A 26,084-nucleotide genomic window follows, 5' to 3' on the forward strand; every position below is an offset into this window, starting at 1 on the left:
CCCTTAATGTTGAACATTGTGACGGAGACAACCTGTATGCATGGACTATCACACACGTTAGAATAATTATTTGTTATACATACCGTTATTTTTATAAAAAGCTGAACTCGGATGGAGGGATGCTCAATTAGGAAAACGAGTAGCAAGCCGTATCACTGTACCAAAATTGCAGAGAACAGAGTGAGGCCTCAAGTCGCCGTGTGGTCTGCTCCATGGGATTTCATTCATGAGAGGGTTCGGGAGCAGTGAGCTACCTTGCAACCCGATCTGTGAGAGTGGTGGGGAGCAGTGAGCTAGTGAGGTGGCTTATGGTCCGATCGGTGAGAGGTGGGAGTGCTGACCTGCTGGGAAGGAACTGATGCCTAGTTGACTTTGCGGTGGCTGAAGCCCGCAGCTTGTATGATCGCTGACAACACATTCTGAATGTGACTCTGAGTCGAAGAATAACAGGTAACAACTCACTAAAACGTATGTAAAAATTTATTGAACTTCTCAAATTCGAGATATTCTTTTCAAATCAAGAGTGGAAACATGATGCTGGAAGTGTTTTCTGAGTTAATCTTCTTTCTACAGAACTGATTTCTCGTTTGCTTTGGTAGTTGCGCGGCAGTGCTGTGGATTGGTGAGTGAAAGAACCTGTGTTCGATTCTCGGCTGGTGAAGTGTTACATGCCGTTTAGCTAAACGACGTTTCACATTCCTTGTGAGTAAAAGGAAAGATGATCGTGACAGACTAATATTCAGTAGTGAGTAAGTCGCGAAACGTTTACTGTGCGCAAGTGTTTGTTTTCATACTTGAAGACATTAAATGGGAGGTGTGGAATACGAGAAAACTGCTTCGCCTGTTGTGGGTTGTGGACCGTCAACAAACAGCCACACTCTCCAAGAATGAAAACAAAAGACAAGATGGTTTAGTGATAAATGGAATATATCTCTTCAACATAAGAATCACACAGCCAATCGCATGCAAATAACTGTTTGGTACACTGACCTAGGTTTCGACACCTCTAAGGATGTCCTCATCAGAATGAAATTTTAAGAAACCGTGAAATTACATTGCGAGAAGGCAATGGGCAAAGTTCAAAGTTTAGAGCAGCGGTATGATGTTGTTCCTACCAAGACGTATGTGGCAAAGGGTGAAAGGCCTTAATTTTTAATTTTTAACTTGGGCAAGTCAAAAATTAAAAATTAACGCGTTTCACCCTTTGGCACATACGTCTTGGTAGGAACAACATCATACCGCTAAAAGAAAAAGAAATCATTCATATAAAAGTGTGTTATATTCTAATTCATGAGTCAAACTAGTGATCTGTACTCCCATTTAAGGAAATATATGTTTACAAAAGGAATGTAGTGGACGTCCTTTCTCATGATATGAGTAAAAGTTATCTTCTTTTGCTCCGTTAACAGCTGCAGAACGTGATGAAGTCACGCTTTTCCTCGGCTACACATGGTATTTCAGAGAACTAATTAGCGTGACCTCTACTTCACGAGAATCAACAGCTAAGCAGTTAATAGAGGACCTCTGTCAGAATAATGATGTTGTCCAACCCAGAATGAGGATAGCCTACCACTCAGGACAGTCAATCAAACAATGAATTAACAGAATTGTTTAAAAAATTGGAATTAATGACTAGGATGATTCCCTTAGTCCGAAATCACGTAAGTGAAATTTCGTCTACACGAACAACTATGTCCATAATACAGACCAAAATTACAATAAAGCAAGACGCCGTGTTATCAGAAAAAGATGTTATGCTGAGAGAAATGTTCTATCCTCTGCTCAGAATGTAATACGAGCTGAAATTATGAAAATACAGTTAGCTCAAGCACACCGACCAGAAGCCATGCACAATTTAAGCAATGAGGTTGAAGCAATCGAAAATGTTCATCAACATGCTGGAAGAATAAACAACAGAGATGTCAAGCAAGAGAAAATGATGCATGAACAGTTTCACGTACAAAGACAAAAATGTGCTTCAAAATGTGTGGTTTGGAAGTCTGAAGAAATACAAATAAACAATACTATTGATGTGTTGTAGCAAGTCATCAGATAAGTAGTGAAGTCGCATCTGAGTGTGACGTTTCAACAAGACAAGTTCAGACTGAGTTATGTAATACTAAAGATAAAATAGCAGATGATTTTTCACTATGACATAATGCTTCCAACGAAAAACATCTGTCAGTAAAACAGGAAGTAGCTGATGTCAGGGATGTTATGCATGACAATCAATCAGTTCCACATGTACTGAAATATATCTGCAATTGTGAATCGACATCTAATAGGCAGCAGCAAGCCCAATGTCAGTTACTGATTAAATCGCCATGTGCTTTGGACCTTGCATAAACTTTTTACTTCAGAACTCCTAGAAGAAAATTTAACTACACAAAAACTTCAAGTCTTTTTATCTGAAAGGAAGAGAATCCATCATGTAAGTTTTATGAGGTCATTGTTAGAAAGGCACTTGTATATATGTAGCTTTTGTGCACAGAGCATAGGCAGTGCAGAATGAAGTATTTACCTATTCTATCACTACTCCCACCATGGCTCACCCAAACGTTCTGATGATTTCATAAATAGTTAAGGCAGTTGACTTACCAAAATCATATATAAACTATAAATGAAGGAATTAATTTATATTAATCTGTTCAACTTAAAACTGTTTAAAATCCAGCACAATTGTAGTTAATCTTTTTCTTATTGACTGGTGAGCAGCATCTTTTACATGACTTCTTATTCCAGGTAAATAATTACAAACAAATACACACACTATTAACTTCTCTCTCCAGAAACACATACGCAACAAGTAACAAATTAGCTCATTTGCTAACAGCACTGAATATAGTTTTGTCGTTAATATAATACTTAAAATCCTAAAAATACGAAATGCAAAAAGAATTTCCTAAACACAAATGCATAGTAATGTTTAGTGCAGTCTACAATCATAAATGTTGCTATACACGTTTACACAACAGCATCTTCTTACTTCAGTCTGTCATCCAGAACGAAAGGTGTTCTTCAACTACTATAATTCATTGACGTTCGCGAAGAAACAGCCTACTAAATAACTAAAGACTACAAATAATTTCCTTCATTATAAATCGTTATGAATCATTCTGAACTTTCTCCATTGTAAATGGAGTGTCGATTAGCACTCACATAAACACTATGCTCACAGGTCATTCTATACATACATATTGATGATATTATACCGTTATAAACATATCTTCAAGACATGCATACGGAAATGATGAATGAAAAAGGCCGAGATTCGAACCCATGTCTCTTACTCACCAGGCACATGCTCTGACCACTATGCCAATCTGGCTTTGCACAATTGCATAGACTACCCTAGCACATCTCCCTTCTCAATGCAAATGGCCACTCATGTATCAGCCCACTTGGTATTCACCCTAAACCCGAAAAGCAGTGCAGTGGCTCTCCAACTAGCATGAAATGGGTGATCATGCTTGAAATCCAGGCATAAGTGCTTTATTCAAATTATTTTCTTCCTGCAGCTCTGAAGGAAAAAACGACGCAACCCTTATAGTATACGGCCCTTACTTCAACGCGTGGGTCATCAGCTCTCATTGGTCCTGCTCCTGCCTGTTACATGTCGATTCAGAACTGTACATATCTTTCAAGCCATGTGGAACTGCCTGTTTGTTGTACCCCATGTCACTCATTTCAGCTAATTCCTTTCTTACCAGTTCAGTATCCCTGATGACTTGTTGGAGAGTCCCACAAAGATGTGACTTCATTGTTACCTGACAAACTTTCACTCAGAATTTCGCACCAATACTGTTAGTTATTTGTAGGTGTGTTTCAGATGTCTTAGCTGCCAAATAATACCCAAGTTTTTGTCTCTGTATTTCTGATTGATCATTTATTATTTTCTCTTTCTCTACAGCTGCATTACTCATTCTTTCAAAAAATGACGAACAGTTTTGTAGAGCAAGGTGCATGTTTTTTTTATTGCTACAATCTTATCGGTTAATTTGCACATTGCTTGTAGAAGGTCTTTTTGAGCAAACTGTATTTCCAATATTTCTGTTGGTATCACTATCTGAAGAGACGACAAATCGTCCTGCTTATCTGAAATTTTTCTTGTTGCAAAATCTTGTTTTGACGGCATTGGTGTCTTGTACTGGCGACATAGCGTCCTGTTTTGCTGAAATTTCAGCCAGTATGGCAGACATAGCCACATGCATAGACGAAATTTCGCCTACATGATTTAAAAGGACGAAGAGCGCCATAGTCATTAAATCCATTTCTTGAAACAACTCGATTAACTGGAATTTTGGTTAAATGTCTCGAGGTGTAGTTTCTCCTAATTCTGTGTTAGATCCTACATGGCTATTTTCGCAGGGGTCTGTGTATATTTGCTAGCTACAAAATCTGATCAAATAATTTTAAAATTGTGGGTTCAATATCATGATAATAATTAACGACTGCTAATACTAAGAGTTGAGTCATAATAAGTCTTACAATGAAAACATTCAGCAGCAGCTATCTATATTGTTCGTGATGCACGAAAAATTCTACCATCTTGAATGCACAACATTCAGGAATTAGAATAACCAGCTTACTGCAGAAACTAATATTTCAAGGCTGAATTTTGAACTAGTCCAAGAGAGCTTGGTAGCAAACAAGATAGCATGGGAATAAATAAGATTATTCCCAATTGTGATTAAACTCCATGGATGGAAGTTTTTATCTCTTGACACACTATTTTTTAATTTTGTCAGTTCTCTATATTATAATTATTTTTCCGATAGTCGTTCTCTAGTTGTAGCATCAGAATCGATTCTCGTGAACACGAAACAATAGTTCTAATTACAAATTACTTTATGTTTCTAGAACTACTATGGGTTCATCTATTATTTTCTACACGCCGTGGTACAAGCAGTGGCAAAATATAATGTTTGAGAAATATATTTGTAAGATCTACCTGACGACTGATAAAAACAAAGCATAAAATATTACGTTATAAGTTAAAATGAAACTAATCTTTGGAAAAATCTCACAAAGATGCAGCTTCATAAATATAATCAAATGAATAGTCAAAGAATGATTGCCTGACCTCCCGACTCGTGTTACAGTCAGACATATACAGAAATATCAGACCACGCATATACTTTCTAAGACCTTCAATTAAATCCAGCCCATTCAGCTCTCCAAGACGAGATGAGTCAACTGCGTCTTTTCCACAGATCAAGTTATGTTTTATGAGAGAGAAAAAATGGGTTACAAAGTTTCAAATCCTCCACTCAGAGCGTCTATCGATTCTTACAGTCGGTACATGAGAGGTTAGTACTGTCTCAGATTCTGAAGTCCCAGTCGTATGAAATTATGCAATCTAGAATGAGCACTTAAAATTCAATAGCAGGTGGCAAATGACACATCCCAAAAGCTAATACCACTCCCTCCTCTCGTCACTCCCCCCTGTCTACAGATAGTTGGAAGTGAATTCAACGACCAGTAAGCCGGCCGGAGTGGCCGTGCGGTTCTAGGCGCTACAGTCTGGAACCGCGAGACCGCTACGGTCGCAGGTTCTAGGGTTAGTTCTCAGTTCTAGGGGACTGATGACCTCAGAAGTTGAGTCCCATAGTGCTCAGAGCCATTTGAACCATTTGAACGACCAGTAAGCCTAATATAGTACACAGGGAGCAGCGAGAGTGATTAATCAGCCAAATTCTCTGACAAGTGACACGTGGGAGAATGTGCCCCGACTCTGCGGGCAGTGCTGTTCTGTGAAATATGTGCTCTACGTTCATACGTGTCAGCACCTTCCGTCAGTCGTTATTTCACTCATCCTGCTGCGTAGTTCATGCGCAGTGCTCGGTGAGAAGGTGCGACCCGTCCTGGAGCAGGTAATGGCAGCAGTAATGACTATTAAATGTGGCAGGCAGCTCCGACACCCTCCTTGGCTGTTGCCGTGTCTTGTCGCCAGCAATTAGTGGGTGCGCACGGTTGCGCGGCGACTGGTGTGTTGGCCAGTACTTGCGCTGCACTCGCCGCCAGGTTGGCGGCTAGGGCTTGTGCCTGCCGGAAGCAACATTACGGAAGGCTATGAAAAGTTCTCTCACCCACACGCACAGCCATACAAAAACTCCACAGAGCTTCGTTCCCCACACTTCAGCAAACAGTCCGTCTCAAGAACACTCGGAGCTAACATGACTGTCGCTATAGTGGCTTTCGCATCTTAGTACACTTACAAGATAAACAACATCGAAAAATCTGAAAAGAAGTAAGCGTGAAACTATATAAAGTGGTTTAGTTCTGTTACCTCCTGATACGTGCACTTAAGTCAGGCTTACCTTCACTCTCTTCCAATTGACTCAGCCTGGACCAGACCAGTCACACTATTTTCTACAGTTTCTGTAATTCTGACGGGCTTTTTGGCACCAGATTTGAATCAGCCATCAAATTCGTTGTGTATTGCTGTCATTTCTTACGTAAAGTATTTCCTGTCAGCTTTATCTTCTTTCCTGTCTACTTCCGCTTTTTTTGTATGCATCCGCTTTCCTTTCTCATCTCAGCTTTCTCTAATGTCTCTTTGATTCAGAATGAAATACCCCTCATGCTTCGTAAATCTGAGCTGTTTTGTGTCTCGATCGATTTCATTTCACAAGTCGCCCTTTTTTCACTCTGTTCGGCTGACGGCGCAGGTTTCTGGATCTCAGACACCGCAATGGCTGTCGATGCCTCCCCGTGAGAGAATTCTGACACGACTTCCTGCATGTCCATTGAATCTTTCTAACTATAACCATTCCTTCCCTCTCTAGACCATGCTCGACTAGCCCTGTCCATGAAATACAGAACTGTAATCAAAACCTACTACACATGTCACATGTCAATATAAGGGAATGACGATAAGCACAAAAGTAATACAAAAAAGTCTTCACATGCAAAGTAAGGTTTCTCAATAAAAGCCACCAAAATACAGGTACATACAAAAGAAGCAAATTATAAACAACACATAATTTACATGTGCCACGTTAGCCTATGCTTCAGCCGCAGATTATATGGACACAAACACCAAATGGAACAAGTACTTGCACTAAAAGAAGTGGCTCACTGTTCCACCCTAACGGCAGGGTATCAAAAGAAATCAAAAGTAAGATCGTGTATTAGTGTCGCCATGAAAGTTGCGTGTTTATTTGTCTGACCGAGAAGGCAATGTGCTCTTGGCCTGAGTTTTGATATAACGCTGCTATGAAAAGGTCTGAAGAGTGCAAGGTTGTTAGCAAAATCATCATGAATCAACACACAGCAAAGCTATAATTTTAGGGGAAATAGACACGACACTCCCTAGTCAATAAAAAAAATCTATAATCATACAAGAGGAGACTACTGTAACTGGTGCGTTGGAGAGAGTGGAGACCATTCAGGGATTCGGAACATACGATGAACTTCGCCCTCCCAGTACATGTCATCTGCTCCAGAGTATAATTCCGCATCAAAGACATTAACGTCTTGAGAATGTCGAATGTTGACAGGATTCGTAAAAACAACAGAGCAACCAACAGAGTCCGTTTGTCACACCCATTCTTAAACACAGCCGTACAGTTGTGGTGCTGACTTAAAATGTCATAAAATAATGTGTTAAAAAAAGGATACAGAAGTCAGTCTCTCCGGGTCTGCGCCAAATTTAAAATTACTGTGGGCTTCTGCAGTAACCAGGGTGGCAACGGGGTTGTACTTGCTCCATACAAAGTGACTCCAGCACACCCATCACGCGGATTACAGTTGGCCTTGTTGCTCGTGGACCACTGGAGGTAAACCGTTCCACGACAAGACAGGAGAAGTTTGGTATGCTGGTGAAATCGGAGCAGCGAGAAACTTATATGCCCGACTCGCAATGAGTAGTTGCTACCAATGGCGAGTGGCAGTTCTCCAGCCTCAGCACAGAGACTGGCTGTGGGGCTGGTCCTGCTAGCACCTGTGGCTAGTCTGATCCCATCAAGGTGGACAGCGTCAGTGGCCTTCAACTAAGAAAGCCTCTCTGAACCGTGTACTGTGCACCCGTTATCTAGCTGCGATCGCAGCGAAAGTCTTGTAAAACTGACGCAGGCGCGCCCTATCGGCTCCCCAAAACCTGTAGATAAGGTACTTCGAGATGCTGAGCGTCTTCTGCGTTCAGGGCTTGAGGCCCTCCAGGTGTGGTAACCAAACCTCACAGAATATTTCAAAGGTATTATGGTGTGCCTCCTTAGGCAAGTCAAGTTAATTAAAAATAGAAGCAGAACGATTTTTTCTCTGCAGAAAACTGAAAAACCGTCTTCGCAACCCACTACTCCAGCCTCTTCACAATAAGCTGGAACAACGAGTTGCTGACAGAAAACTGTGAAATCGTCCACAAATAAAGAGCACTGTACAGGACTCATTATCGTAGACGTGATGCTATTGATGACTATGACAAAGAAAGTAACACTTAAAACACTTCCCTGGAGAACAACAATATCCTGTTCAAAACTGTTCAACAGCAAGACGACACCGTGTCAATATTGAAAGAAGCACTTAGGTAAGGAGGACTGAATGAGGATGTGACCACGGAAGCCCTGTCGGTGGAGCTGTCCTACAATACTGTGCCTATAAGTACATCATACTCCTCACTGATGTCAAAGAATCTACCTATACACTGCTGTTTACTTAGGAAAGCGTGCTGGACACCCGACTCTTATCAGGGTCAAGTTGCCTACAGTGGAGCGACATCTCCTGAAACCACACTCAGCACAGCTAAAAAGCTTTCTGGTCTCTAACATCTAGACCAGACGGCGTTTAACCATTCGTTCGCAGGTGTTCCCTACATATCCCGCAACGATCCTATAGCTATTGTGAGAAGTTCGGTCTCTTTCTGGTTTGAAGAGAGGTATCGAGGTGGCGTCTCTCCACGGTCTGGTATAATCGGTCTCTCTGCCATATCGAATTAAACCATTATAAGAAGATTTCCTTTGATGCTCTTTTCAAGTTCCGCAGCGTTCTGTGTCGGATTTGTTTGTGACCGGGCGCAGTATCACGAATTTCAGACACTGCCGAATCCATCTCCCCCAGAGGGAATGTACAGTTACAAGACTCCAAACTCTTGGACCTTAAGATCACCTCACCCCTGTCCACAGTCGCACGGTAACGACGGAGTGCCCGATACTGGCTGCCGTTGGCAGTAGTCACCTCACGACACTCTGCCACTTCCTGATGTGATTCACTCGCTGCTTCTGCTGACAAACAGGAACCTGAGAAAGCGCCAGGAGCTCACCTCGCCAGAGGGAAAAACGCAACACTTTCCTCCCTAGTCAATATGTCCAGTACGCACAGTGAAATAATGATGAAATAGTGGTAGATACACGAAACTAAATCACTTAGCGATACGTGAAAGTTGTGTCACAACTGTTTATTGTTACTAATTAGATATGTGACCATTAGCTGAGTTAATGTTTTCGTGTTTGCGTTTAGCGGATTTCTCATCAGTAAACTTTTATAAATGCAGTAACTAAGCCAATAGAGCTTTAAGATGCTGCATATTTCAGTACGGACATACGCAACAACCGCAAATGCTGCTCTGTGGTAGTGACTTTTAAATGATTCACCAGTTGCCAGTGACAATCAGCCTGCATATATTTTGTCAGAGGTATGGGGTACTATAATGATAAGATATATAAACCAATGGCATAATTCTTACTAAGGACTAGGTGAAATTGCTTCCCTCGATAATGTGCAACTTGAGCGAATTCCTTCCTATATCATTGAAAGCAATCTGTCAAAACAAGTCACTAGGAGGGGCTTTCATTAAGTAACGCAACACTTTTTTTTCTGAAAGCAGGTTGATTTTATTCAGAACTCCAGTACACCGTATTATTCTGTCCACTTTTGGCTACCCTATTTTTATAGATCATCTCCGTTCAATACGACGGCCTTACGCCACCTTACTGGCAGGGCTTGTATACCTACATTATACCACTCTACTTGTCGGCGTCTTGCTTCAATGATCTCTCCATCATCCACTTACTGCTTCCCGCGGAATACATCCTTCATTGCGCCAAACAGACGGAAGTCGGAAGGTGCGAGATCAAAGCTATAGAATGGATGAGGAAGAACAGTTCAATCAAGTTCTGCGAGCTACTCTCGGGTGCGCAGACGCGTGTGAAGCCTTGCGTTGTCATGGAGAAGTTGCATTTTTGTGGAGACGAACACGCTCAAGTCGTTTGTTCAATTTCCGAGGGTAGCACAATACATTTCAGAGTTGCTCGTCGCACCATGAGGGTGGACATCGAACAGAGTAGCCCCTTCTGGGTCCGAGAATACCGTCGCCATGACTTTACCGGCTGATGATGCAGCTTTGAACTTTAGTTCGGAGGTGAGATTGTGTGGCGCCACTCCATGGACTGCCGTTTTGATTTCGGTTCGAAGTGATGAACCCATGTTTCACTGCCTGTGACAATGTTCGACAAAAACTGTCACGATCAGCCTCGTACTGCGCAAGCAGTTCCTCATAAATAGTCCTTCGTTGCTCCTTAAAGCGGCTGCACACGTAAATGGGTACTTGACAAGCCCGCTTGTTCAAGCATGCACAAAATCCGCGGGCCTCAAGCTTGCTTGTACAAGCAGCATTTTATTTCCATTAAAAAATTTCGAGCTTATACGACGATGTGCTGGCTGTGCCCATCTTTTTGCTCGTGTTAAAGAAAAAGGAAAAGAGAAAATGTGCTACTTGCTCGAAATAGTGGTTAAAGAAACGTAAATCGTATTCCCATACAAACTTACATAGTGAACTGAAGGACGAATGAATCTTCTGTCACCCGTTACGTCTTTGGTAAAGAAGCAGAACACAGTCATGGGGCAGGCTCTAAAGACACATGAAAGGCAAATAGCATCAGGAAGGAGTTATGAAGACCTGAAATATACTAATGTCACCACAGGCACTAAGTGTCATAATGCCTGAAACCTGCGGTTGGTACAAAATAATATCTTAAAAGGTAAGTGTATGTAAGTGCACTTTTAAAAAAAGTAACAGTTACATTAACTCTGTGGTTTTTATTTCGAATATAAATTGTCTTTCCACTTTTCAACAAGCTTTTAGGATTTTGATTATTCTTTGATTGCGCTGGACATTCATAATAACAATACAATATTTGGTTGGAGAGAAGAATAAATTTAACAGCATTGTATGATGAAATTTCCTAGTTCTGTGTAACCTGAATTTCACACAATTTACGTATTTCTCAGATATATTTGGTCAATGCACTGCAATTTAATACTAATTATGTATTTCAATAAATAACACATCTTTACGTTATGTTATATTTTTATTGTCAGTTGCGAATTAAAATTTTTGAGCTTCAGGTACGCTAACGCGTGTTATGACCCTCTGCACAACAATTACAACTTAACATATGATTGAACCTGCTTACTGTAGTTCAGCCTCGATCTTCCACTGCAATTTTTCCCCATTGTATCAGCCTCTGTCATCCAGTTGACTACGGCTTGATGGGTCAGTATGAGTCCTTCTTACTAGTCTCTTAAGTCAGACAAGTTTTGCCATAAATTTATTTTTCGCCCAGTTTAAATGAGCGCCTCTTCATGATTTATTCAATCTATCCATCTTATCTTCACCACTTTTTGCAAAACCAAATTTCAAATGCTTCCATGCCCTTCTTGTTTGTTCTGTTTCTCGATCACATTCCACATCTGTACAAACCTACAATCCAAACATATACTTTGTTTTTCTAAAAGGCTTCCTAACACATAAATTTAAAATAGCTCAAACATATTTCTATTTTCCAGAAACACTCTCTCGCCGTTGCAATTTTGTCTTTCATATCCACCTTACTTCTGCAACTGTCAGTTGTTTTGCTCTTCTGCTTTCAGCGTGTCATATCTAATGTAACTCCCTCAACATTACTTCATTCAATACAAGTGTTTTGATATTTCGAAGTAAATCTGCAGTGCTGTATTTGACATGGGAAAAATGATGTGTGTTAATAACGGTATAATGTTAATCTGAGTGGCATTGAATGTTCGTAAGAGTATTAAATTTGATATCTTACTGTAGTACGACACAATTAGCAAGCATTTTCACTTTTTCAAGGACTCAGTAACAATAATGTAAAATGTTACCCCTGTTGACTGCATCATATGACACAAGGCATTGCTTGTAACTGAATTTAAAATGGTGATGGACTCGTGGTTGAAAGAAAAAGGCATTCTACAACACAAAATAATTTATATTTACTGACAAACATTTAATGCAAACAATAATCATCTGTTATTACAAATTTGATTATTCACAAAGTAATCAACGTATTAAGAGTCAGGAAATTGGGCAATAAAGGAGACAAGTGAATCAAGTGAGTCACTGCTGCCCACAGTCCAATTGTTGCACAGCAGTCGGTGTACAGCACATCAGATGCTGCATTTAAGTTACATAAAGTATGTCTTGGCTTCAACTGCCCCATTTCCGCCTTTTATAATGCATCGTTAATTCCTTTTTCTGCCACCAGTCTTTTCTGTGGGTCTACATCTACATCTACATCTACATCCGTACTCCGCAAGCCACCTGACGGTGTGTGGCGGAGGGTACCCTGAGTACCTCTATCGGTTCTCCCTTCTATTCCAGTCTCGTATTGTACGTGGAAAGAAGGATTGTCGGTATGCTTCTGTGTGGGCTCTAATCTCTCTTATTTTATCCTCATGGTCTCTTCGCGAGATATACGTAGGAGGGAGCAATATACTGCTTGACTCTTCGGTGAAGGTATGTTCTCGAAACTTCAACAAAAGCCCGTACCGAGCTACTGAGCGTCTCTCCTGCAGAGTCTTCCACTGGAGTTTATCTATCATCTCCGTAACGCTTTCGCAATTACTAAATGATCCTGTAACGAAGCGCGCTGCTCTCCGTTGGATCTTCTCTATCTCTTCTATCAACCCTACCTGGTGCGGATCCCACACTGCTGAGCAGTATTCAAGCATTGGGCGAACAAGCGTACTGTAACCTACTTCCTTTGTTGTCGGATTGCATTTCCTTAGGATTCTTCCAATGAATCTCAGTCTGGCATCTGCTTTACCGACGATCAACTTTATATGATCATTCCATTTTAAATCACTCCTAATGCGTACTCCCAGATAATTTATGGAATTAACTGCTTCCAGTTGCTGACCTGCTATTTTGTAGCTAAATGATAAGGGACCTATCTTTCTATGTATTCGCATCACATTACACTTCGCTACATTGAGATTCAATTGCCATTCCGTGCACCATGCGTCAATTCGCTGCAGATCCTCCTGCATTTCAGTACAATTTTCCATTGTTGCAACCTCTCGATACACCACAGCATCATCTGCAAAAAGCCTCAGTGAACTTCCGATGTCATCCACCAGGTCATTTATGTATATTGTGAATAGCAACGGTCCTATGACACTCCCCTGCGGTACACCTGAAATCACTCTTGCTTCGGAAAACTTCTCTCCATTGAGAATAACATGCTGCGTTCTGTTATCTAGGAACTCTTCAATCCAATCGCACAATTGGTCTGATAGTCCATATGCTCTTACTTTGTTCATTAAACGACTATGGGGAACTGTGTCAAACGCCTTGCGGAAGTCAAGAAACACGGCATCTACCTGTGAACCCGTGTCTAAGACCCTCTGAGTCTCGTGGACGAATAGCGCGAGCTGGGTTTCACACGATCGTCTTTTTCGAAACCCATGCTGATACCTACAGAGTAGATTTCTAGTCTCCAGAAAAGACATTATACTCGAACATAATACGTGTTCCAAAATTCTACAACTGATCGACGTTAGAGATATAGGTCTATAGTTCTGCACATCTGTTCGACGTCCCTTCTTGAGAACGGGGATGACCTGTGCCCTTTTCCAATCCTTTGGAACGCTTCGCTCTTCTAGAGACCTACGGTACACCGCTGCAAGAAGGGGGGCAAGTTCCTTCGCGTACTCTGTGTAAAATCGAACTGGTATCCCATCAGGACCAGCGGCCTTTCCTCTTTTGAGCGATTTTAATTGTTTCTCTATCCCTCTGTCGTCTACTTCGATATCTACCATTTTGTCAACTGTGCGACAATCTAGAGAAGGAAGCACAGTGCAGTCTTCCTCTGTGAAACAGCTTTGGAAGAAGACATTTAGTAATTCGGCCTTTAGTCTGTCATCCTCTGTTTCAGTACCATTTTGGTCACAGAGTGTCTGGACATTTTGTTTTGATCCACCTACCGCTTTGACATAGGACCAAAATTTCTTAGGATTTTCTGCCAAGTCAGTACATAGAACGTTACTTTCGAATTCATTGAAAGCCTCTCGCATAGCCCTCCTCACACTACATTTCGCTTCGCGTAATTTTTGTTTGTCTGCAAGGCTTTGGCTATGTTTATGTTTGCTGTGAAGTTCCCTTTGCTTCCGCAGCAGTTTTCTAACTCGGTTGTTGTACCACGGTGGCTCTTTTCCATCTCTTACGATCTTGCTTGGCACATACTCATCTAACGCATATTGTACCATGGTTTTGAACTTTGTCCACTGATCCTCAACACTATCTGTACTTGAGACAAAACTTTTGTGTTGAGCCGTCAGGTACTCTGTAATCTGCTTTTTGTCACTTTTGCTAAACAGAAAAATCTTCCTACCTTTTTTAATATTTCTATTTACGGCTGAAATCATCGACGCAGTAACCGCTTTATGATCGCTGATTCCCTGTTCTGCATTAACTGATTCAAATAGTTCGGGTCTGTTTGTCACCAGAAGGTCTAATATATTATCGCCACGAGTCGGTTTTCTGTTTAACTGCTCAAGGTAGTTTTCAGATAAAGCACTTAAAAATATTTCACTGGATTCTTTGTCCCTGCCACCCGTTATGATCGTTTGAGTCTCCCAGTCTATATCCGGCAAATTAAAATCTCCACCCAGAACTATAACATGGTGGGGAAATCTACTCGAAATATTTTCCAAATTATTCTTCAGGTGCTGAGCCACAACAGCTGCTGAGCCCGGGGGCCTATAGAGACATCCAATTACCATGTCTGAGCCTGCTTTAACCGTGACCTTCACCCAAATCATTTCACAATTCGAATCTCCGTCAATTTCCTTCGATACTATTGCACTTCTTATCGCTATAAACACGCCTCCCCCTTCACTGTCCAGCCTATCTCTGCGGTATACATTCCAATCAGAGTTTAGGATTTCATTACTGTTTACGTCTGGTTTCAGCCAACTTTCTGTTCCTAGTACTATATGGGCGTTGTGACCGTTTGTTAATGAGAGCAGTTCTGGGACCTTTCTATAGACGCTTCTGCAGTTTACTATTAGCACATTAATATTGTTATTCCTTGTTGCATTTTGCCTACTCCTGCCTTGCCGCGTCTCAGGAGGCGTCTTGTCGGGCCTAGGGAGGGAATTCTCTAACCTAAAAAAACCCCATGTGCACTCCACACGTACTCCGCTACCCTCGTAGCCGCTTCCGGCGTGTAGTGCACGCCTGACCTATTCAGGGGGACCCTACATTTCTCCACCCGATAGCGGAGGTCGAGAAATTTGCACCCCAGCTCTCCGCAGAATCGTCTGAGCCTCTGGTTTAAGCCTTCCACTCGGCTCCAAACCAGAGGACCGCGATCGGTTCTCGGAACGATACTACAAATAGTTAGCTCTGATTCCACCCCGCGAGCGAGGCTTTCCACCTTCACCAACTCCGCCAACCGCCTGTACGAACTGAGGATGACCTCTGAACCCAGACGGCAAGAGTCATTGGTGCCGACATGAGCAACAATTTGCAGTCGGGTGCACCCAGTGCTCTCTATCGCCGCCGGTAGGGCCTCCTCCACATCTCGGATGAGACCCCCCGGCAAGCAGACAGAGTGAACACTGGCCTTCTTCCCCGACCTTTCCGCTATTTCCCTAAGGGGCTCCATCACCCGCCTAACGTTGGAGCTCCCAATAACTAATAAACCCCTCCCCCCGTGTGCCTGCTCGGACCTTGCTGAAGGAGCGGCCACATGTCCACTCACAGGCAGAGCGGGCGATGCCACACGGCCAGCCTCCACATTGACCCTCCGCCTCGTGTGCCGCGAACGCCGCTGAACCCGCCACTCCCCTTGGGGAGAGGGTGGCCCAACCGCGCCCGGTACCCGCGAAGATGTCTCGACAGCAGGGACAGTGGGTGAAGCATCTAACACCTGGGGTGCACCATGCGACGCACCAGACTCCCCACTGCCGCTACACTCCGAGGCAGCAGCCTGAAGACGGCTGACCGCGGCCATCAACACGCTCAGCTGTTCGCGAAGAGTGGCCAGCTCCTCCTGCGTCCGTACACAGCAGCCACACATCCTAGCCATCCTAAGAAATCAATTTACTATAGAGTGTTAATCAGCTTTTAACTAGACTGCTAATTCACTAAAGGCGGTTGATTATTGACTAAACTGTGATTGCTAACCACTTCTTGTAGAAACAAGGAAAATAGCACTACCTGTCTCTGGACGGTATTGAAAACAAACACTAGCACTACGAGCACTATGGCTGACTAAAGGGACTCTCTGACTGTATTCGAAACACACACGAGATCTATGGAACACTTAATAGCACTCTACTATTAAAGCTTCCTAAAAGCAAAAACACGCAGAAGAAGAAGTGACAAGTAAAAAAAATACAGATAATACTTAAATTAAGGTAGCTCGCTGCACAGCAGACGTGAAGCAGACGGCGGTTAGGGCGACACTGACACTACTGGCACTATGGCTGACTAAAGGGACTCTCTGACTGTATTCAAAACAAACACGAGATCTATGGAACACTTAATAGCACTCGACTATTAAAGCTTCCTAAAAGCAAAAACACGCAGAAGAAGAAGTGACAAGTAAGAAAAATACAGATAATACTTAAATTAAGGTAGCTCGCTGCACAGCAGACGTGAAGCAGACGGCGGTTAGGGCAGCTTCTAACTTTCTAAAAACTTCGAGTCTGTTCTTTTTTCGCTTTCTTTCTTCTAAAATGCACAATTACAGCTCTTAAGGTACTTGTAAACTTGTACGCACGTTAGTCGTAAATAAGTTGGAAAACAGTAATGCTAGACAAAGCGGTAGATAAGTTCACTTCTGCGTCTCCTTAATCTGTTTTCTCCGACCGCAGGTTCCCTACCTCACATTGTTCAGTGGAGCATCCTCTATGTCCGGTTAAATTATTGCACGCTCTTACGGAAGCACCCTGCATAGTCGTAGCACTTCCTTTTGTTGTGGGTCGCCTTTGTTTTGTTTTCATTAATGTTTCTTCTGGAAGCTCTTTTGCTGATCTACATGTAAGAGCAAAATTAAATATCTCAGATTCCTGTGACTGAAAATCTAACACTTCTTCGACAGAATGCGAAACAGCTACCGGTTCTTCAGTAGCTTCATTCTTCAAATGAGATATAACACTCCTAAATGTCGAAAATGCAGACTGCCGTATAATAAATGTAACAATAATATACCAAACTTCAGAAATGATTTTCATATTTAATTTTTGGGTAACATGCTTATGCATTATTCAGGTTCCTAAAACAGAGCATGAATGGACCACGACTGCAAATCATGTTGAAAAGAGTTAGAAAGCAGATGGAGATTGTGCCTCCAACAGGAAGTGGGTAATTTTATTTTATTTCAATTATAAGCATACACACAGTATGGTCCCACTTGCAATAGCAGATGCCAGTTACAGGTTTATTCTGTATGAGTTTTTAATACTGATTTTTTTATAAAATTACAAAGTAACGCATTGCACATCCCAAAAGAGAAAAAAAAGTAGCAATCAGTACACGAAAACTCCCATATGTATTTATATGCAACGATGCACTTCTTTTGAGGAGTGATTATCTCAAACTATTCCGCCAGAATGACTAGGAGCAATATTTTGAAGAATCAGCCTCACTAAGGCTGATTCTTCAAAATATTTGTCTATCGCATTTGCTGACGAAGCTGCAATATGCTAATAATGCTTTGATTTGGAGTACATGGAAAAAAATTGACCACTCCAAATCATAGAGAACTCGGCGCATTATTGAGAACGTTTAGGATTTTTCCACAGCTATAAATTTGGAAGTCAGTCGCATTGATAAGGAAGTGAAAGTAACAGTTGTTTTACACAGTTATTTAATGACAACTATAGGTCACATCAATACTCCATGTAATTCCTTCGATAGTGAGGACATAGAAAATGGTATATTTTATAATGGCTTAACATCAGTGGATTCTAATGTGCTGCCATTGACAAAGATCTACTGCTGGAAATATTCCACTTGATATTAAACATGTGAGAGAAAAATGAGCTATTTTGTAAATGAAGGCCATGTTCCTTGGATACAGAAATTTGTGCATTAACTTTGCGAAAAATATGTAAAAATCAATGTGCACTGAAACATTGCAAAAACAAATAAATATTTTAATTCTAATACTGCTAATGTAAATAAATATTACTGACAAGCTCTCACCTCTGTTCTCCTAAATTACTAGAAGAGCATTTTGGGGTCTCCTGCTATTTTTAAAGGTGAAACAAATGAAATTACTACAAAACAGGTTTGTGGATCTCGTCAACACCAATCCTTGATTTAAAACTGTAATTATTTCTTAATGAATTTATCATCTTCACGACATTAGGTTCTGTTGCTGCGTCCGATCTAGCTGTACTTAAGAAGATGTACATCATAGGCAGCGTCCCTCTTCTTTTTACCATGCTAATCTTTGCATTTAATGTTACACAAACATGGACGGTGTCGATAAAGCCTAATAAAGTCCTCTAAAACTTTACGGTTAACGTTTCTAGCGCCGACATCGCAATGGAACGACAGCAGAAGAAGAAACAAGACACTCACAATGTGCAGACTGACTCAGGACTGATGAATGCTTATACAGGCCTTAATATTGGATTACGCATGAAGCTGTTTGCACAAAGTTCATGCTTGAGAAAATTTCTCCTAGCCACGCTCAAGCATGCTTGTGCAAGCACGCCTTTATCTTGGTTCTCGCTTGTGTGGACGAGAAAACGAATACCATGAATTCTTACCACGTTATCTTGCAGTCACTGATCCTCCATTCGGACAGCTTTGAGGCGAGAGCGCTAGTTAGGTCACAAAAATTTTCCTTATATATATATATATATATATATGTGTGTGTGTGTGTGTGTGTGTGTGTGTGTGTGTGTGTGTTTTGGGGGAAAATAAACTTAAGTGCCAGTTTCAATACAACAGTGTTGGTTTTGAAGTTAAATAACAACATGTAGTGTTCTTGTTGTGAAATTCAAGAAGCAATTAATCTGTTCAAATGTACAAATGTATGTGAAATCTTATGAGACTTAACTGCTAAGGTCATCAGTCCCTAAGCTTAAACACTACTTAACCTAAATCATCCTAGGGACAAACACTCACACCCATGCCCGTGGGAGGACTCCGCCGGGACCAGCCTCACAGTACATGACTGCAGCGCCTAGACCGCTCGGCTAATCCCGTGCGACAATTATTCTGTAATTTAATTTGTATGAAGGCTCATGCTGATATTCCGCCATCTTCTACCTTTTTAACACTGTTACCTCGATTGGTCTGTGACTGAATACTGAGTTCACTTTGATAATCTTACACTGCGTAATCATGTGGGATCTTGAAATTACAGGCTTTTTTGTTGCAGACACAGCAAGTGACATGGCCACAGACCGCTCTTTCCAGTGCCAAAACAAAGAGAGAGGGTGAGACGAAATTAATTCAAATAATCTGATTACTGTATTACATTTCTGGCGAGACAGTGAGTATATTGATACCAAACACGGATCTATTAGTTGGTTAAACTGAAATTTCCTTAATTAAATCATTTTATTTGGCCATTAAACTAATTTTCTCAGGACGTTAAACGCCATCGATGTCATGCTTCCGAAGTGGAGCGTCGGGGGACGTGGGGAGCTGCTCACCAATTAAATAATACACTCCTGGAAATGGAAAAAAGAACACATTGACACCGGTGTGTCAGACCCACCATACTTGCTCCGGACACTGCGAGAGGGCTATACAAGCAATGATCACACGCACGGCACAGCGGACACACCAGGAACCGCGGTGTTGGCCGTCGAATGGCGCTAGCTGCGCAGCATTTGTGCACCGCCGCCGTCAGTGTCAGCCAGTTTGCCGTGGCATACGGAGCTCCATCGCAGTCTTTAACACTGGTAGCATGCCGCGACAGCGTGGACGTGAACCGTATGTGCAGTTGACGGACTTTGAGCGAGGGCGTATAGTGGGCATGCGGGAGGCCGGCTGGACGTACCGTCGAATTGCTAAACAAGTGGGGCGTGAGGTCTCCACAGTACATCGATGTTGTCGCCAGTGGTCGGCGGAAGGTGCACGTGCCCGTCGACCTGGGACCGGACCGCAGCGACGCACGGATGCACGCCAAGACCATAGGATCCTACGCAGTGCCGTAGGGGACCGCACCGCCACTTCCCAGCAAATTAGGGACACTGTTGCTCCTGGGGTATCGGCGAGGACCATTCGCAACCGTCTCCATGAAGCTGGGCTACGGTCCCGCACACCGTTAGGCCGTCTTCCGCTCACGCCCCAACATCGTGCAGCCCGCCTCCAGTGGTGTCGCGACAGGCGTGAATGGAGGGACGAATGGAGACGTGTCGTCTTCAGCGATGAGAGTCGCTTCTGCCTTGGTGCCAATGATGGTCGTATGCGTGTTTGGCGGCGTGCAGGTGAGCGCCACAATCAGGACTGCATACGACCGAGGCACACAGGGCCAACACCCGGCATCATGGTGTGGGGAGCGATCTCCTACACTGGCCGTACACCTCTGGTGATCGTCGAGGGGACACTGAATAGTGCACGGTACATCCAAACCGTCATCGAACCCATCGTTCTACCATTCCTAGACCGGCAAGGGAACTTGCTGTTCCAACAGGACAATGCACGTCCGCATGTATCCCGTGCCACCCAACGTGCTCTAGAAGGTGTAAGTCAACTACCCTGGCCAGCAAGATCTCCGGATCTGTCCCCCATTGAGCATGTTTGGGATTGGATGAAGCGTCGTCTCACGCGGTCTGCACGTCCAGCACGAACACTGGTCCAACTGAGGCGCCAGATGGAAATGGCATGGCAAGCCGTTCCACAGGACTACATCCAGCATTTCTACGATCGTTTCCATGGGAGAATAGCAGCCTGCATTGCTGCGAAAGGTGGATATACACTGTACTAGTGCCGACATTTTGCATGCTCTGTTGCCTGTGGTTCTGTCAGTGTGATCATGTGATGTATCTGACCCCAGGAATGTGTCAATAAAGTTTCCCCTTCCTGGGACAATGAATTCACTGCGTTCTTATTTCAATTTCCAGGAGTGTATTAAAACTCTCGAGATGGCCAGTTGTTTTAAAGCTAGTAGCTGTTACATTCGGATAAGACCAGGGGCCATTCAGTCCCGCGGGGACACCAGTTCGCCACTCGCTTAGGAGCCCGTGAACCCAAACACGGAACCACGCGAGCTGCCCGCAGCACATGAAACGTTACCTCGTTCTCCCGCAGTTTTGTTAGCAAGCTATATCTGCCCGCCTATCTCACGGCTGCACTGTTGAGAGATGCCCCAGTCATCACAAGTCCTGAGAGGCCAGTCGTACGCGGCTGTTCGAAGATGGAAGACGTGCCGCTTCGTAGGTAGCAGCAAGGCGGAAGTGGCCACCGTCTTAGTCACGGCTGTCTTTCCTTCTCTTGGGAAACTGACTCGCGGAACTTCCTATTGGTATCGAGTATCATGAATACTGATCAGAATGTGCCAGCAACTCCGGCTGTTGCTGACATGCCGTTACACGAAGTAGCACGCTCACATATAGTATCGCGACTCCATCAACTGCAATATACAGGGCGTACAAAATTACGTTAGGATTGACAGCGAGATCAGAAATGGTAGTGGAGGGGCAAGACCGAGCCACTTTCCGCCAGTACCACGCTACTTGAAACAGCAGCAGACCCCAGAAGTTGCCAAACCCTCACCCCACACCACATCACTTCCCCCTTCCAGTGAGGTTCATTTGCAGTTATCTTACTGTTCTAAGTGACCGTTGCTCCCTCTGACTTCCTGTGTGTTCGGTTTTACGCATGTAATACTTATTCTTTTATTTGTTGTTACTATTTTCGTTGTTACTGTTACCTGGCAGAAAATCCAAAGAGATTCTGGTCGTATGTAAAATATGCTAGCAGCAAGACACACTCAATCCCTTCTTTGCGCGACAGCAATGGAAATACTATAGATGACAGTACGGCCAAGCATGGTTACTGAACACAACCATTCGAAATTCCTTCAGCAAAGGAGACAAAGTAAATATTCCGGAATTCGAATCAAGAACAGCTGCCAACATGAGTAATTTAGAAGCAGATATACTCGGAGTAGTGAAGGAGGTTAAATAACTTAATAAAAGCAAGTCTTCCGGTCCAGACTGTATACCAATTAGGTTCATTTCAGAGTGTGTTGATGAAATAGCTTCATACTTAATAATCATATACAACCGCTCGGTGGACGGAAGATCAGCATCCAAAGACTGGAAAGTTGCACAGGTCACACCAGTAATCAACAAAAGCAGTAGAAGTAATACATTAAATTACAGGCCCATATTATTATCATCGATGCAGCACGATTTCCAGTCAGAGAGGTCACAGTTCCTATTAATTGATGCAAAGTCATTGAGCAAAACGGAAGTGATTTCTGGCGTTCCCCAAGGTAGTCTGTAGGCTCTCTGCTGTTCCTTAGTTATATAAGGCCGTCTTATGTTGTCTGCAGATGATGCTCTAGTTTATCGTATAGTGAACTCATCAGAAGATCAAAATAAATTGGAAAGCGATTTTCATAAGATATCTCCACGTTTCTGGCTCTAAATTATGAAAAGTTTGAGGTCATCCACGTGAATGCTAACGGGAATCCGTTAAACATCGGTTACATTATAAATCAATGAAACCTAAAGTTCCTAGATCCAAGTAAATACGCCGGAATTATAATTACGAACAACTTGAATTGGAAATGACACATAGAAACTGTCGTGGGGAAGGCGAACCAAAGACTGCGTTTTATTAGCACAACACTTAGATGACACAACACCTCTACTAAAGATACTGCCTACACTTCGCTTGTCCGTCCTCTTTTGGAGTACTACTGAGAGGTGTGGGATCCTTGTCGGACATGATTAATGGAGTGCATCGAGAGAGTTCAGAGAAGAGCTGCAGGTTTTATATTATCGGGAACAGAGTGTAACTGACATCATACAGAATTTGGGATGGACATCATTAAAACAAAGGCGTTTTTAATTGCGGGGGAATTTTCTCAATCACCAACTTTCTTCTTGGAATGAGAAACTATTTTACTGACGGCGACCTACATAGGGAGAAACGATCATCACAATAAAACAAGGGAAATCAGAGCTTTCACGGAAAGATATAGGTGTTCGTTTCTTCCGGGCGCTGTTTGAGACTGGAATAACAGAGATTTATTGTGAAGGTGGTTCGATGAAGGCTCTGCCAGGCACGTAAGTGTGATTTTTAGCGTATGCATGTAGACGTAGATGCACACTTATTCGTCGTGTGGTACTCAACGATGTTAGCGGAAAGTTCGTCGAAAGTTTAAAGTGGAAAAGTTCGCCATACGAGGGCAGTCGAGAGAAATGGTTTTCGAGTTATGTGCCCACTTTGAGAATTAAATCTTAACTGTTACCCGCATCTCTCCGTTAGTAATAGAACTATTCAGCTTTGAATATCAACGAAAACAACTTCATGAATATTTGGAAGGAAATGTCCGAGCAATGAAAGGAAGCTGAAAAACTGTCGAAACTTAACACCCCATGGAAAAATGTCTTACGGATAAACGGATTACCAGTATTGATTCGTTTGCACAGAATGCGGTTATTTGTCATGTTTATGATTATTATTGATTGTCACACTTAAAGTATCACCTTGTTCAAGGCAGTCGCACGTCCTTGTCCTCAGTTCTACAGAATCTAGGCTTTCACTATGGGCATATCTGTGGCTGTGAGCTGTTGATAGAGAGGAAGGCTATAGCTGCGTGACGATGCCGAATTTTAAGCGAGATCCGTAACATAAATGTCGACGAAGTAGTGTGGTTTGACGAAAGTTGAGTCAATTCCGGTCACGTTGTCAAGCAGAGCTAAACAGACGACACAGCTATTGGAACAATGGCAATGCCTTGTGCCCAACAGGACAAAATTACTCTTCTTTGTGCAAGCACCTCGCAAGGCTTTCTCCGAAACAGGCCCTGTATTTGCATCGCTTTTGTTCTTCCTAAACAATAGAAGTTGGCCTATTTGAGTTAATTCTTCTCAGATTCATAAACACGCTTCATTTGTTGTTGTCAGAATTACGTAAGTGGATCAGAAAAACTGATAAGAGTTTGATTACAAATATATAGCGATGTGTTTGTAGTGTGGAAACCCTACGGGCGCCAGGTTAGTAGCTGAAGCGCTAGCGGACCATCAGGAGCCACATTTAACTAAAAGTAGAAGTCTCCAGTAGAGTTCTCGTTTCATGATCCATTCTTAATATTTCATTCGCATAATGTATTCATCTAACTTCAGTAACAAAACAGACTGCCGGATGTCAAAAATTCAGTCACGTCGTAAGAAAATGCATTTTCGTAAACCGCACGTGTGCAGTCTTAATAATTCTTTGCTGCAGATAAATGTAAAATAAAACGTAGTTTAACTCTTCGAGGAAACATTGACGCAGTTTCCATATTTATAAAGTGAATGGTTTGCCCGTTTGAGCGGGTTGAGTTAAATATAAGATTAAGCCTATGTTTAGGGTGGTATGTGGCAACACAGTTCCTCGTCTCCACGTGTTCCTGCCGAAGTGCCAGTCCTAAAGTAATTCTGCACAGACTACAAGCCACATCGATCCGCCTCCTTTTCTACTTTCAGCCGTCAACTCCTGCGGATTACTTTTATTAAGAGCGAGGTAGAATTCTAGCGATCATTCTCACTCTCTGTCTACGGATTAGGTCTTAGTTTTATTGCTTCCTTGGAATCCGTGTTTGTTTATCTTGTACATTTCCTGACCAACTGTGGGATGGAAGCTGACCTACTGTGTCCAGACTAAGCGCCTGCAACTCTCGCTTCCCGCGAAGCAGACCGGTACAATGAGTCCCGGACCGAGTAGGGGTCAGTCTGACCGCTCTTCCCGGAAACACAGACGCTTTCCAGAGACCACCAGGAGGCGTCCACGGCGGCGCAGGAGGTCGCTACAGCCGCGGACCTCTTTCCTTCCGCTCGGCACGTGACTGCAAATAGAGCCAGCCATATCCATGCGCCAAGCAGTATTTAGGCTGGCGCAGGAGCCTGGAGAGCCCCCTCCCCCCATCTGCCTTTGGCTCGGGAGTGTCATATTTGTGCCACCATTTTCGTCCAGTGTTTCACAGTGTGTGTTTTCCAGTGAGTGTTCCGTGGTGTATCTTTAGGGACGTGTAGCGAACAGCCATCATACTGTCGCTGGGTGTGATTTTTTATCTCATGCGAACAGAAACCATACTGTCGCCATGTTTTTTAATTGTGTGTCTACTATGTTACTTGTCCGATTTTTTTGTATTTTATTGACATTGCCAACCCCTTTTGCTCTCTGTCTTAACTTTCCGCATTTTTACGCCGTTTTAGACATTAAGTCATCATTTTATCGCCTGTTTTTCCTTGTTTCTTTCTTCTTCCTTTTCGTACAAAAAAGTCTGTAGCCTGTAGAGCAGCGTACTAAGCTGCTGCCAGCCCGCCCCCCTTCGGGGGGAATTGAAAATCAATAAAGAAAAAAAACCTGGAGAGGCAGTTCACGCCGAGCGAGCCCACTGGTGTCATCGTCCACCGCCGCCAGCGTACCGGAGCCGTCCTCGCAGGGGCTCTACTCGTCCTCGGACTCAGGTGACGGCAACGTGGACTCCGCGCCGCTCTTCACGAGACGTCCGGAGCTTGGTTTGGCGAAGTTGTGTGGTTACTACAGACAGTAGTTTAGTTACTGGTAGGCTTGGAGGATCAGTCCTACCCCACGAATATTGTTTTGTAAACTTTGAAGAAAGACTTTAGTTTAAATAAATACGCTATAACTCACA

The sequence above is a fragment of the Schistocerca gregaria genome, chromosome 2 (assembly GCF_023897955.1).
Source record: "Schistocerca gregaria isolate iqSchGreg1 chromosome 2, iqSchGreg1.2, whole genome shotgun sequence".
Classification (NCBI taxonomy): domain Eukaryota; kingdom Metazoa; phylum Arthropoda; class Insecta; order Orthoptera; family Acrididae; genus Schistocerca; species Schistocerca gregaria.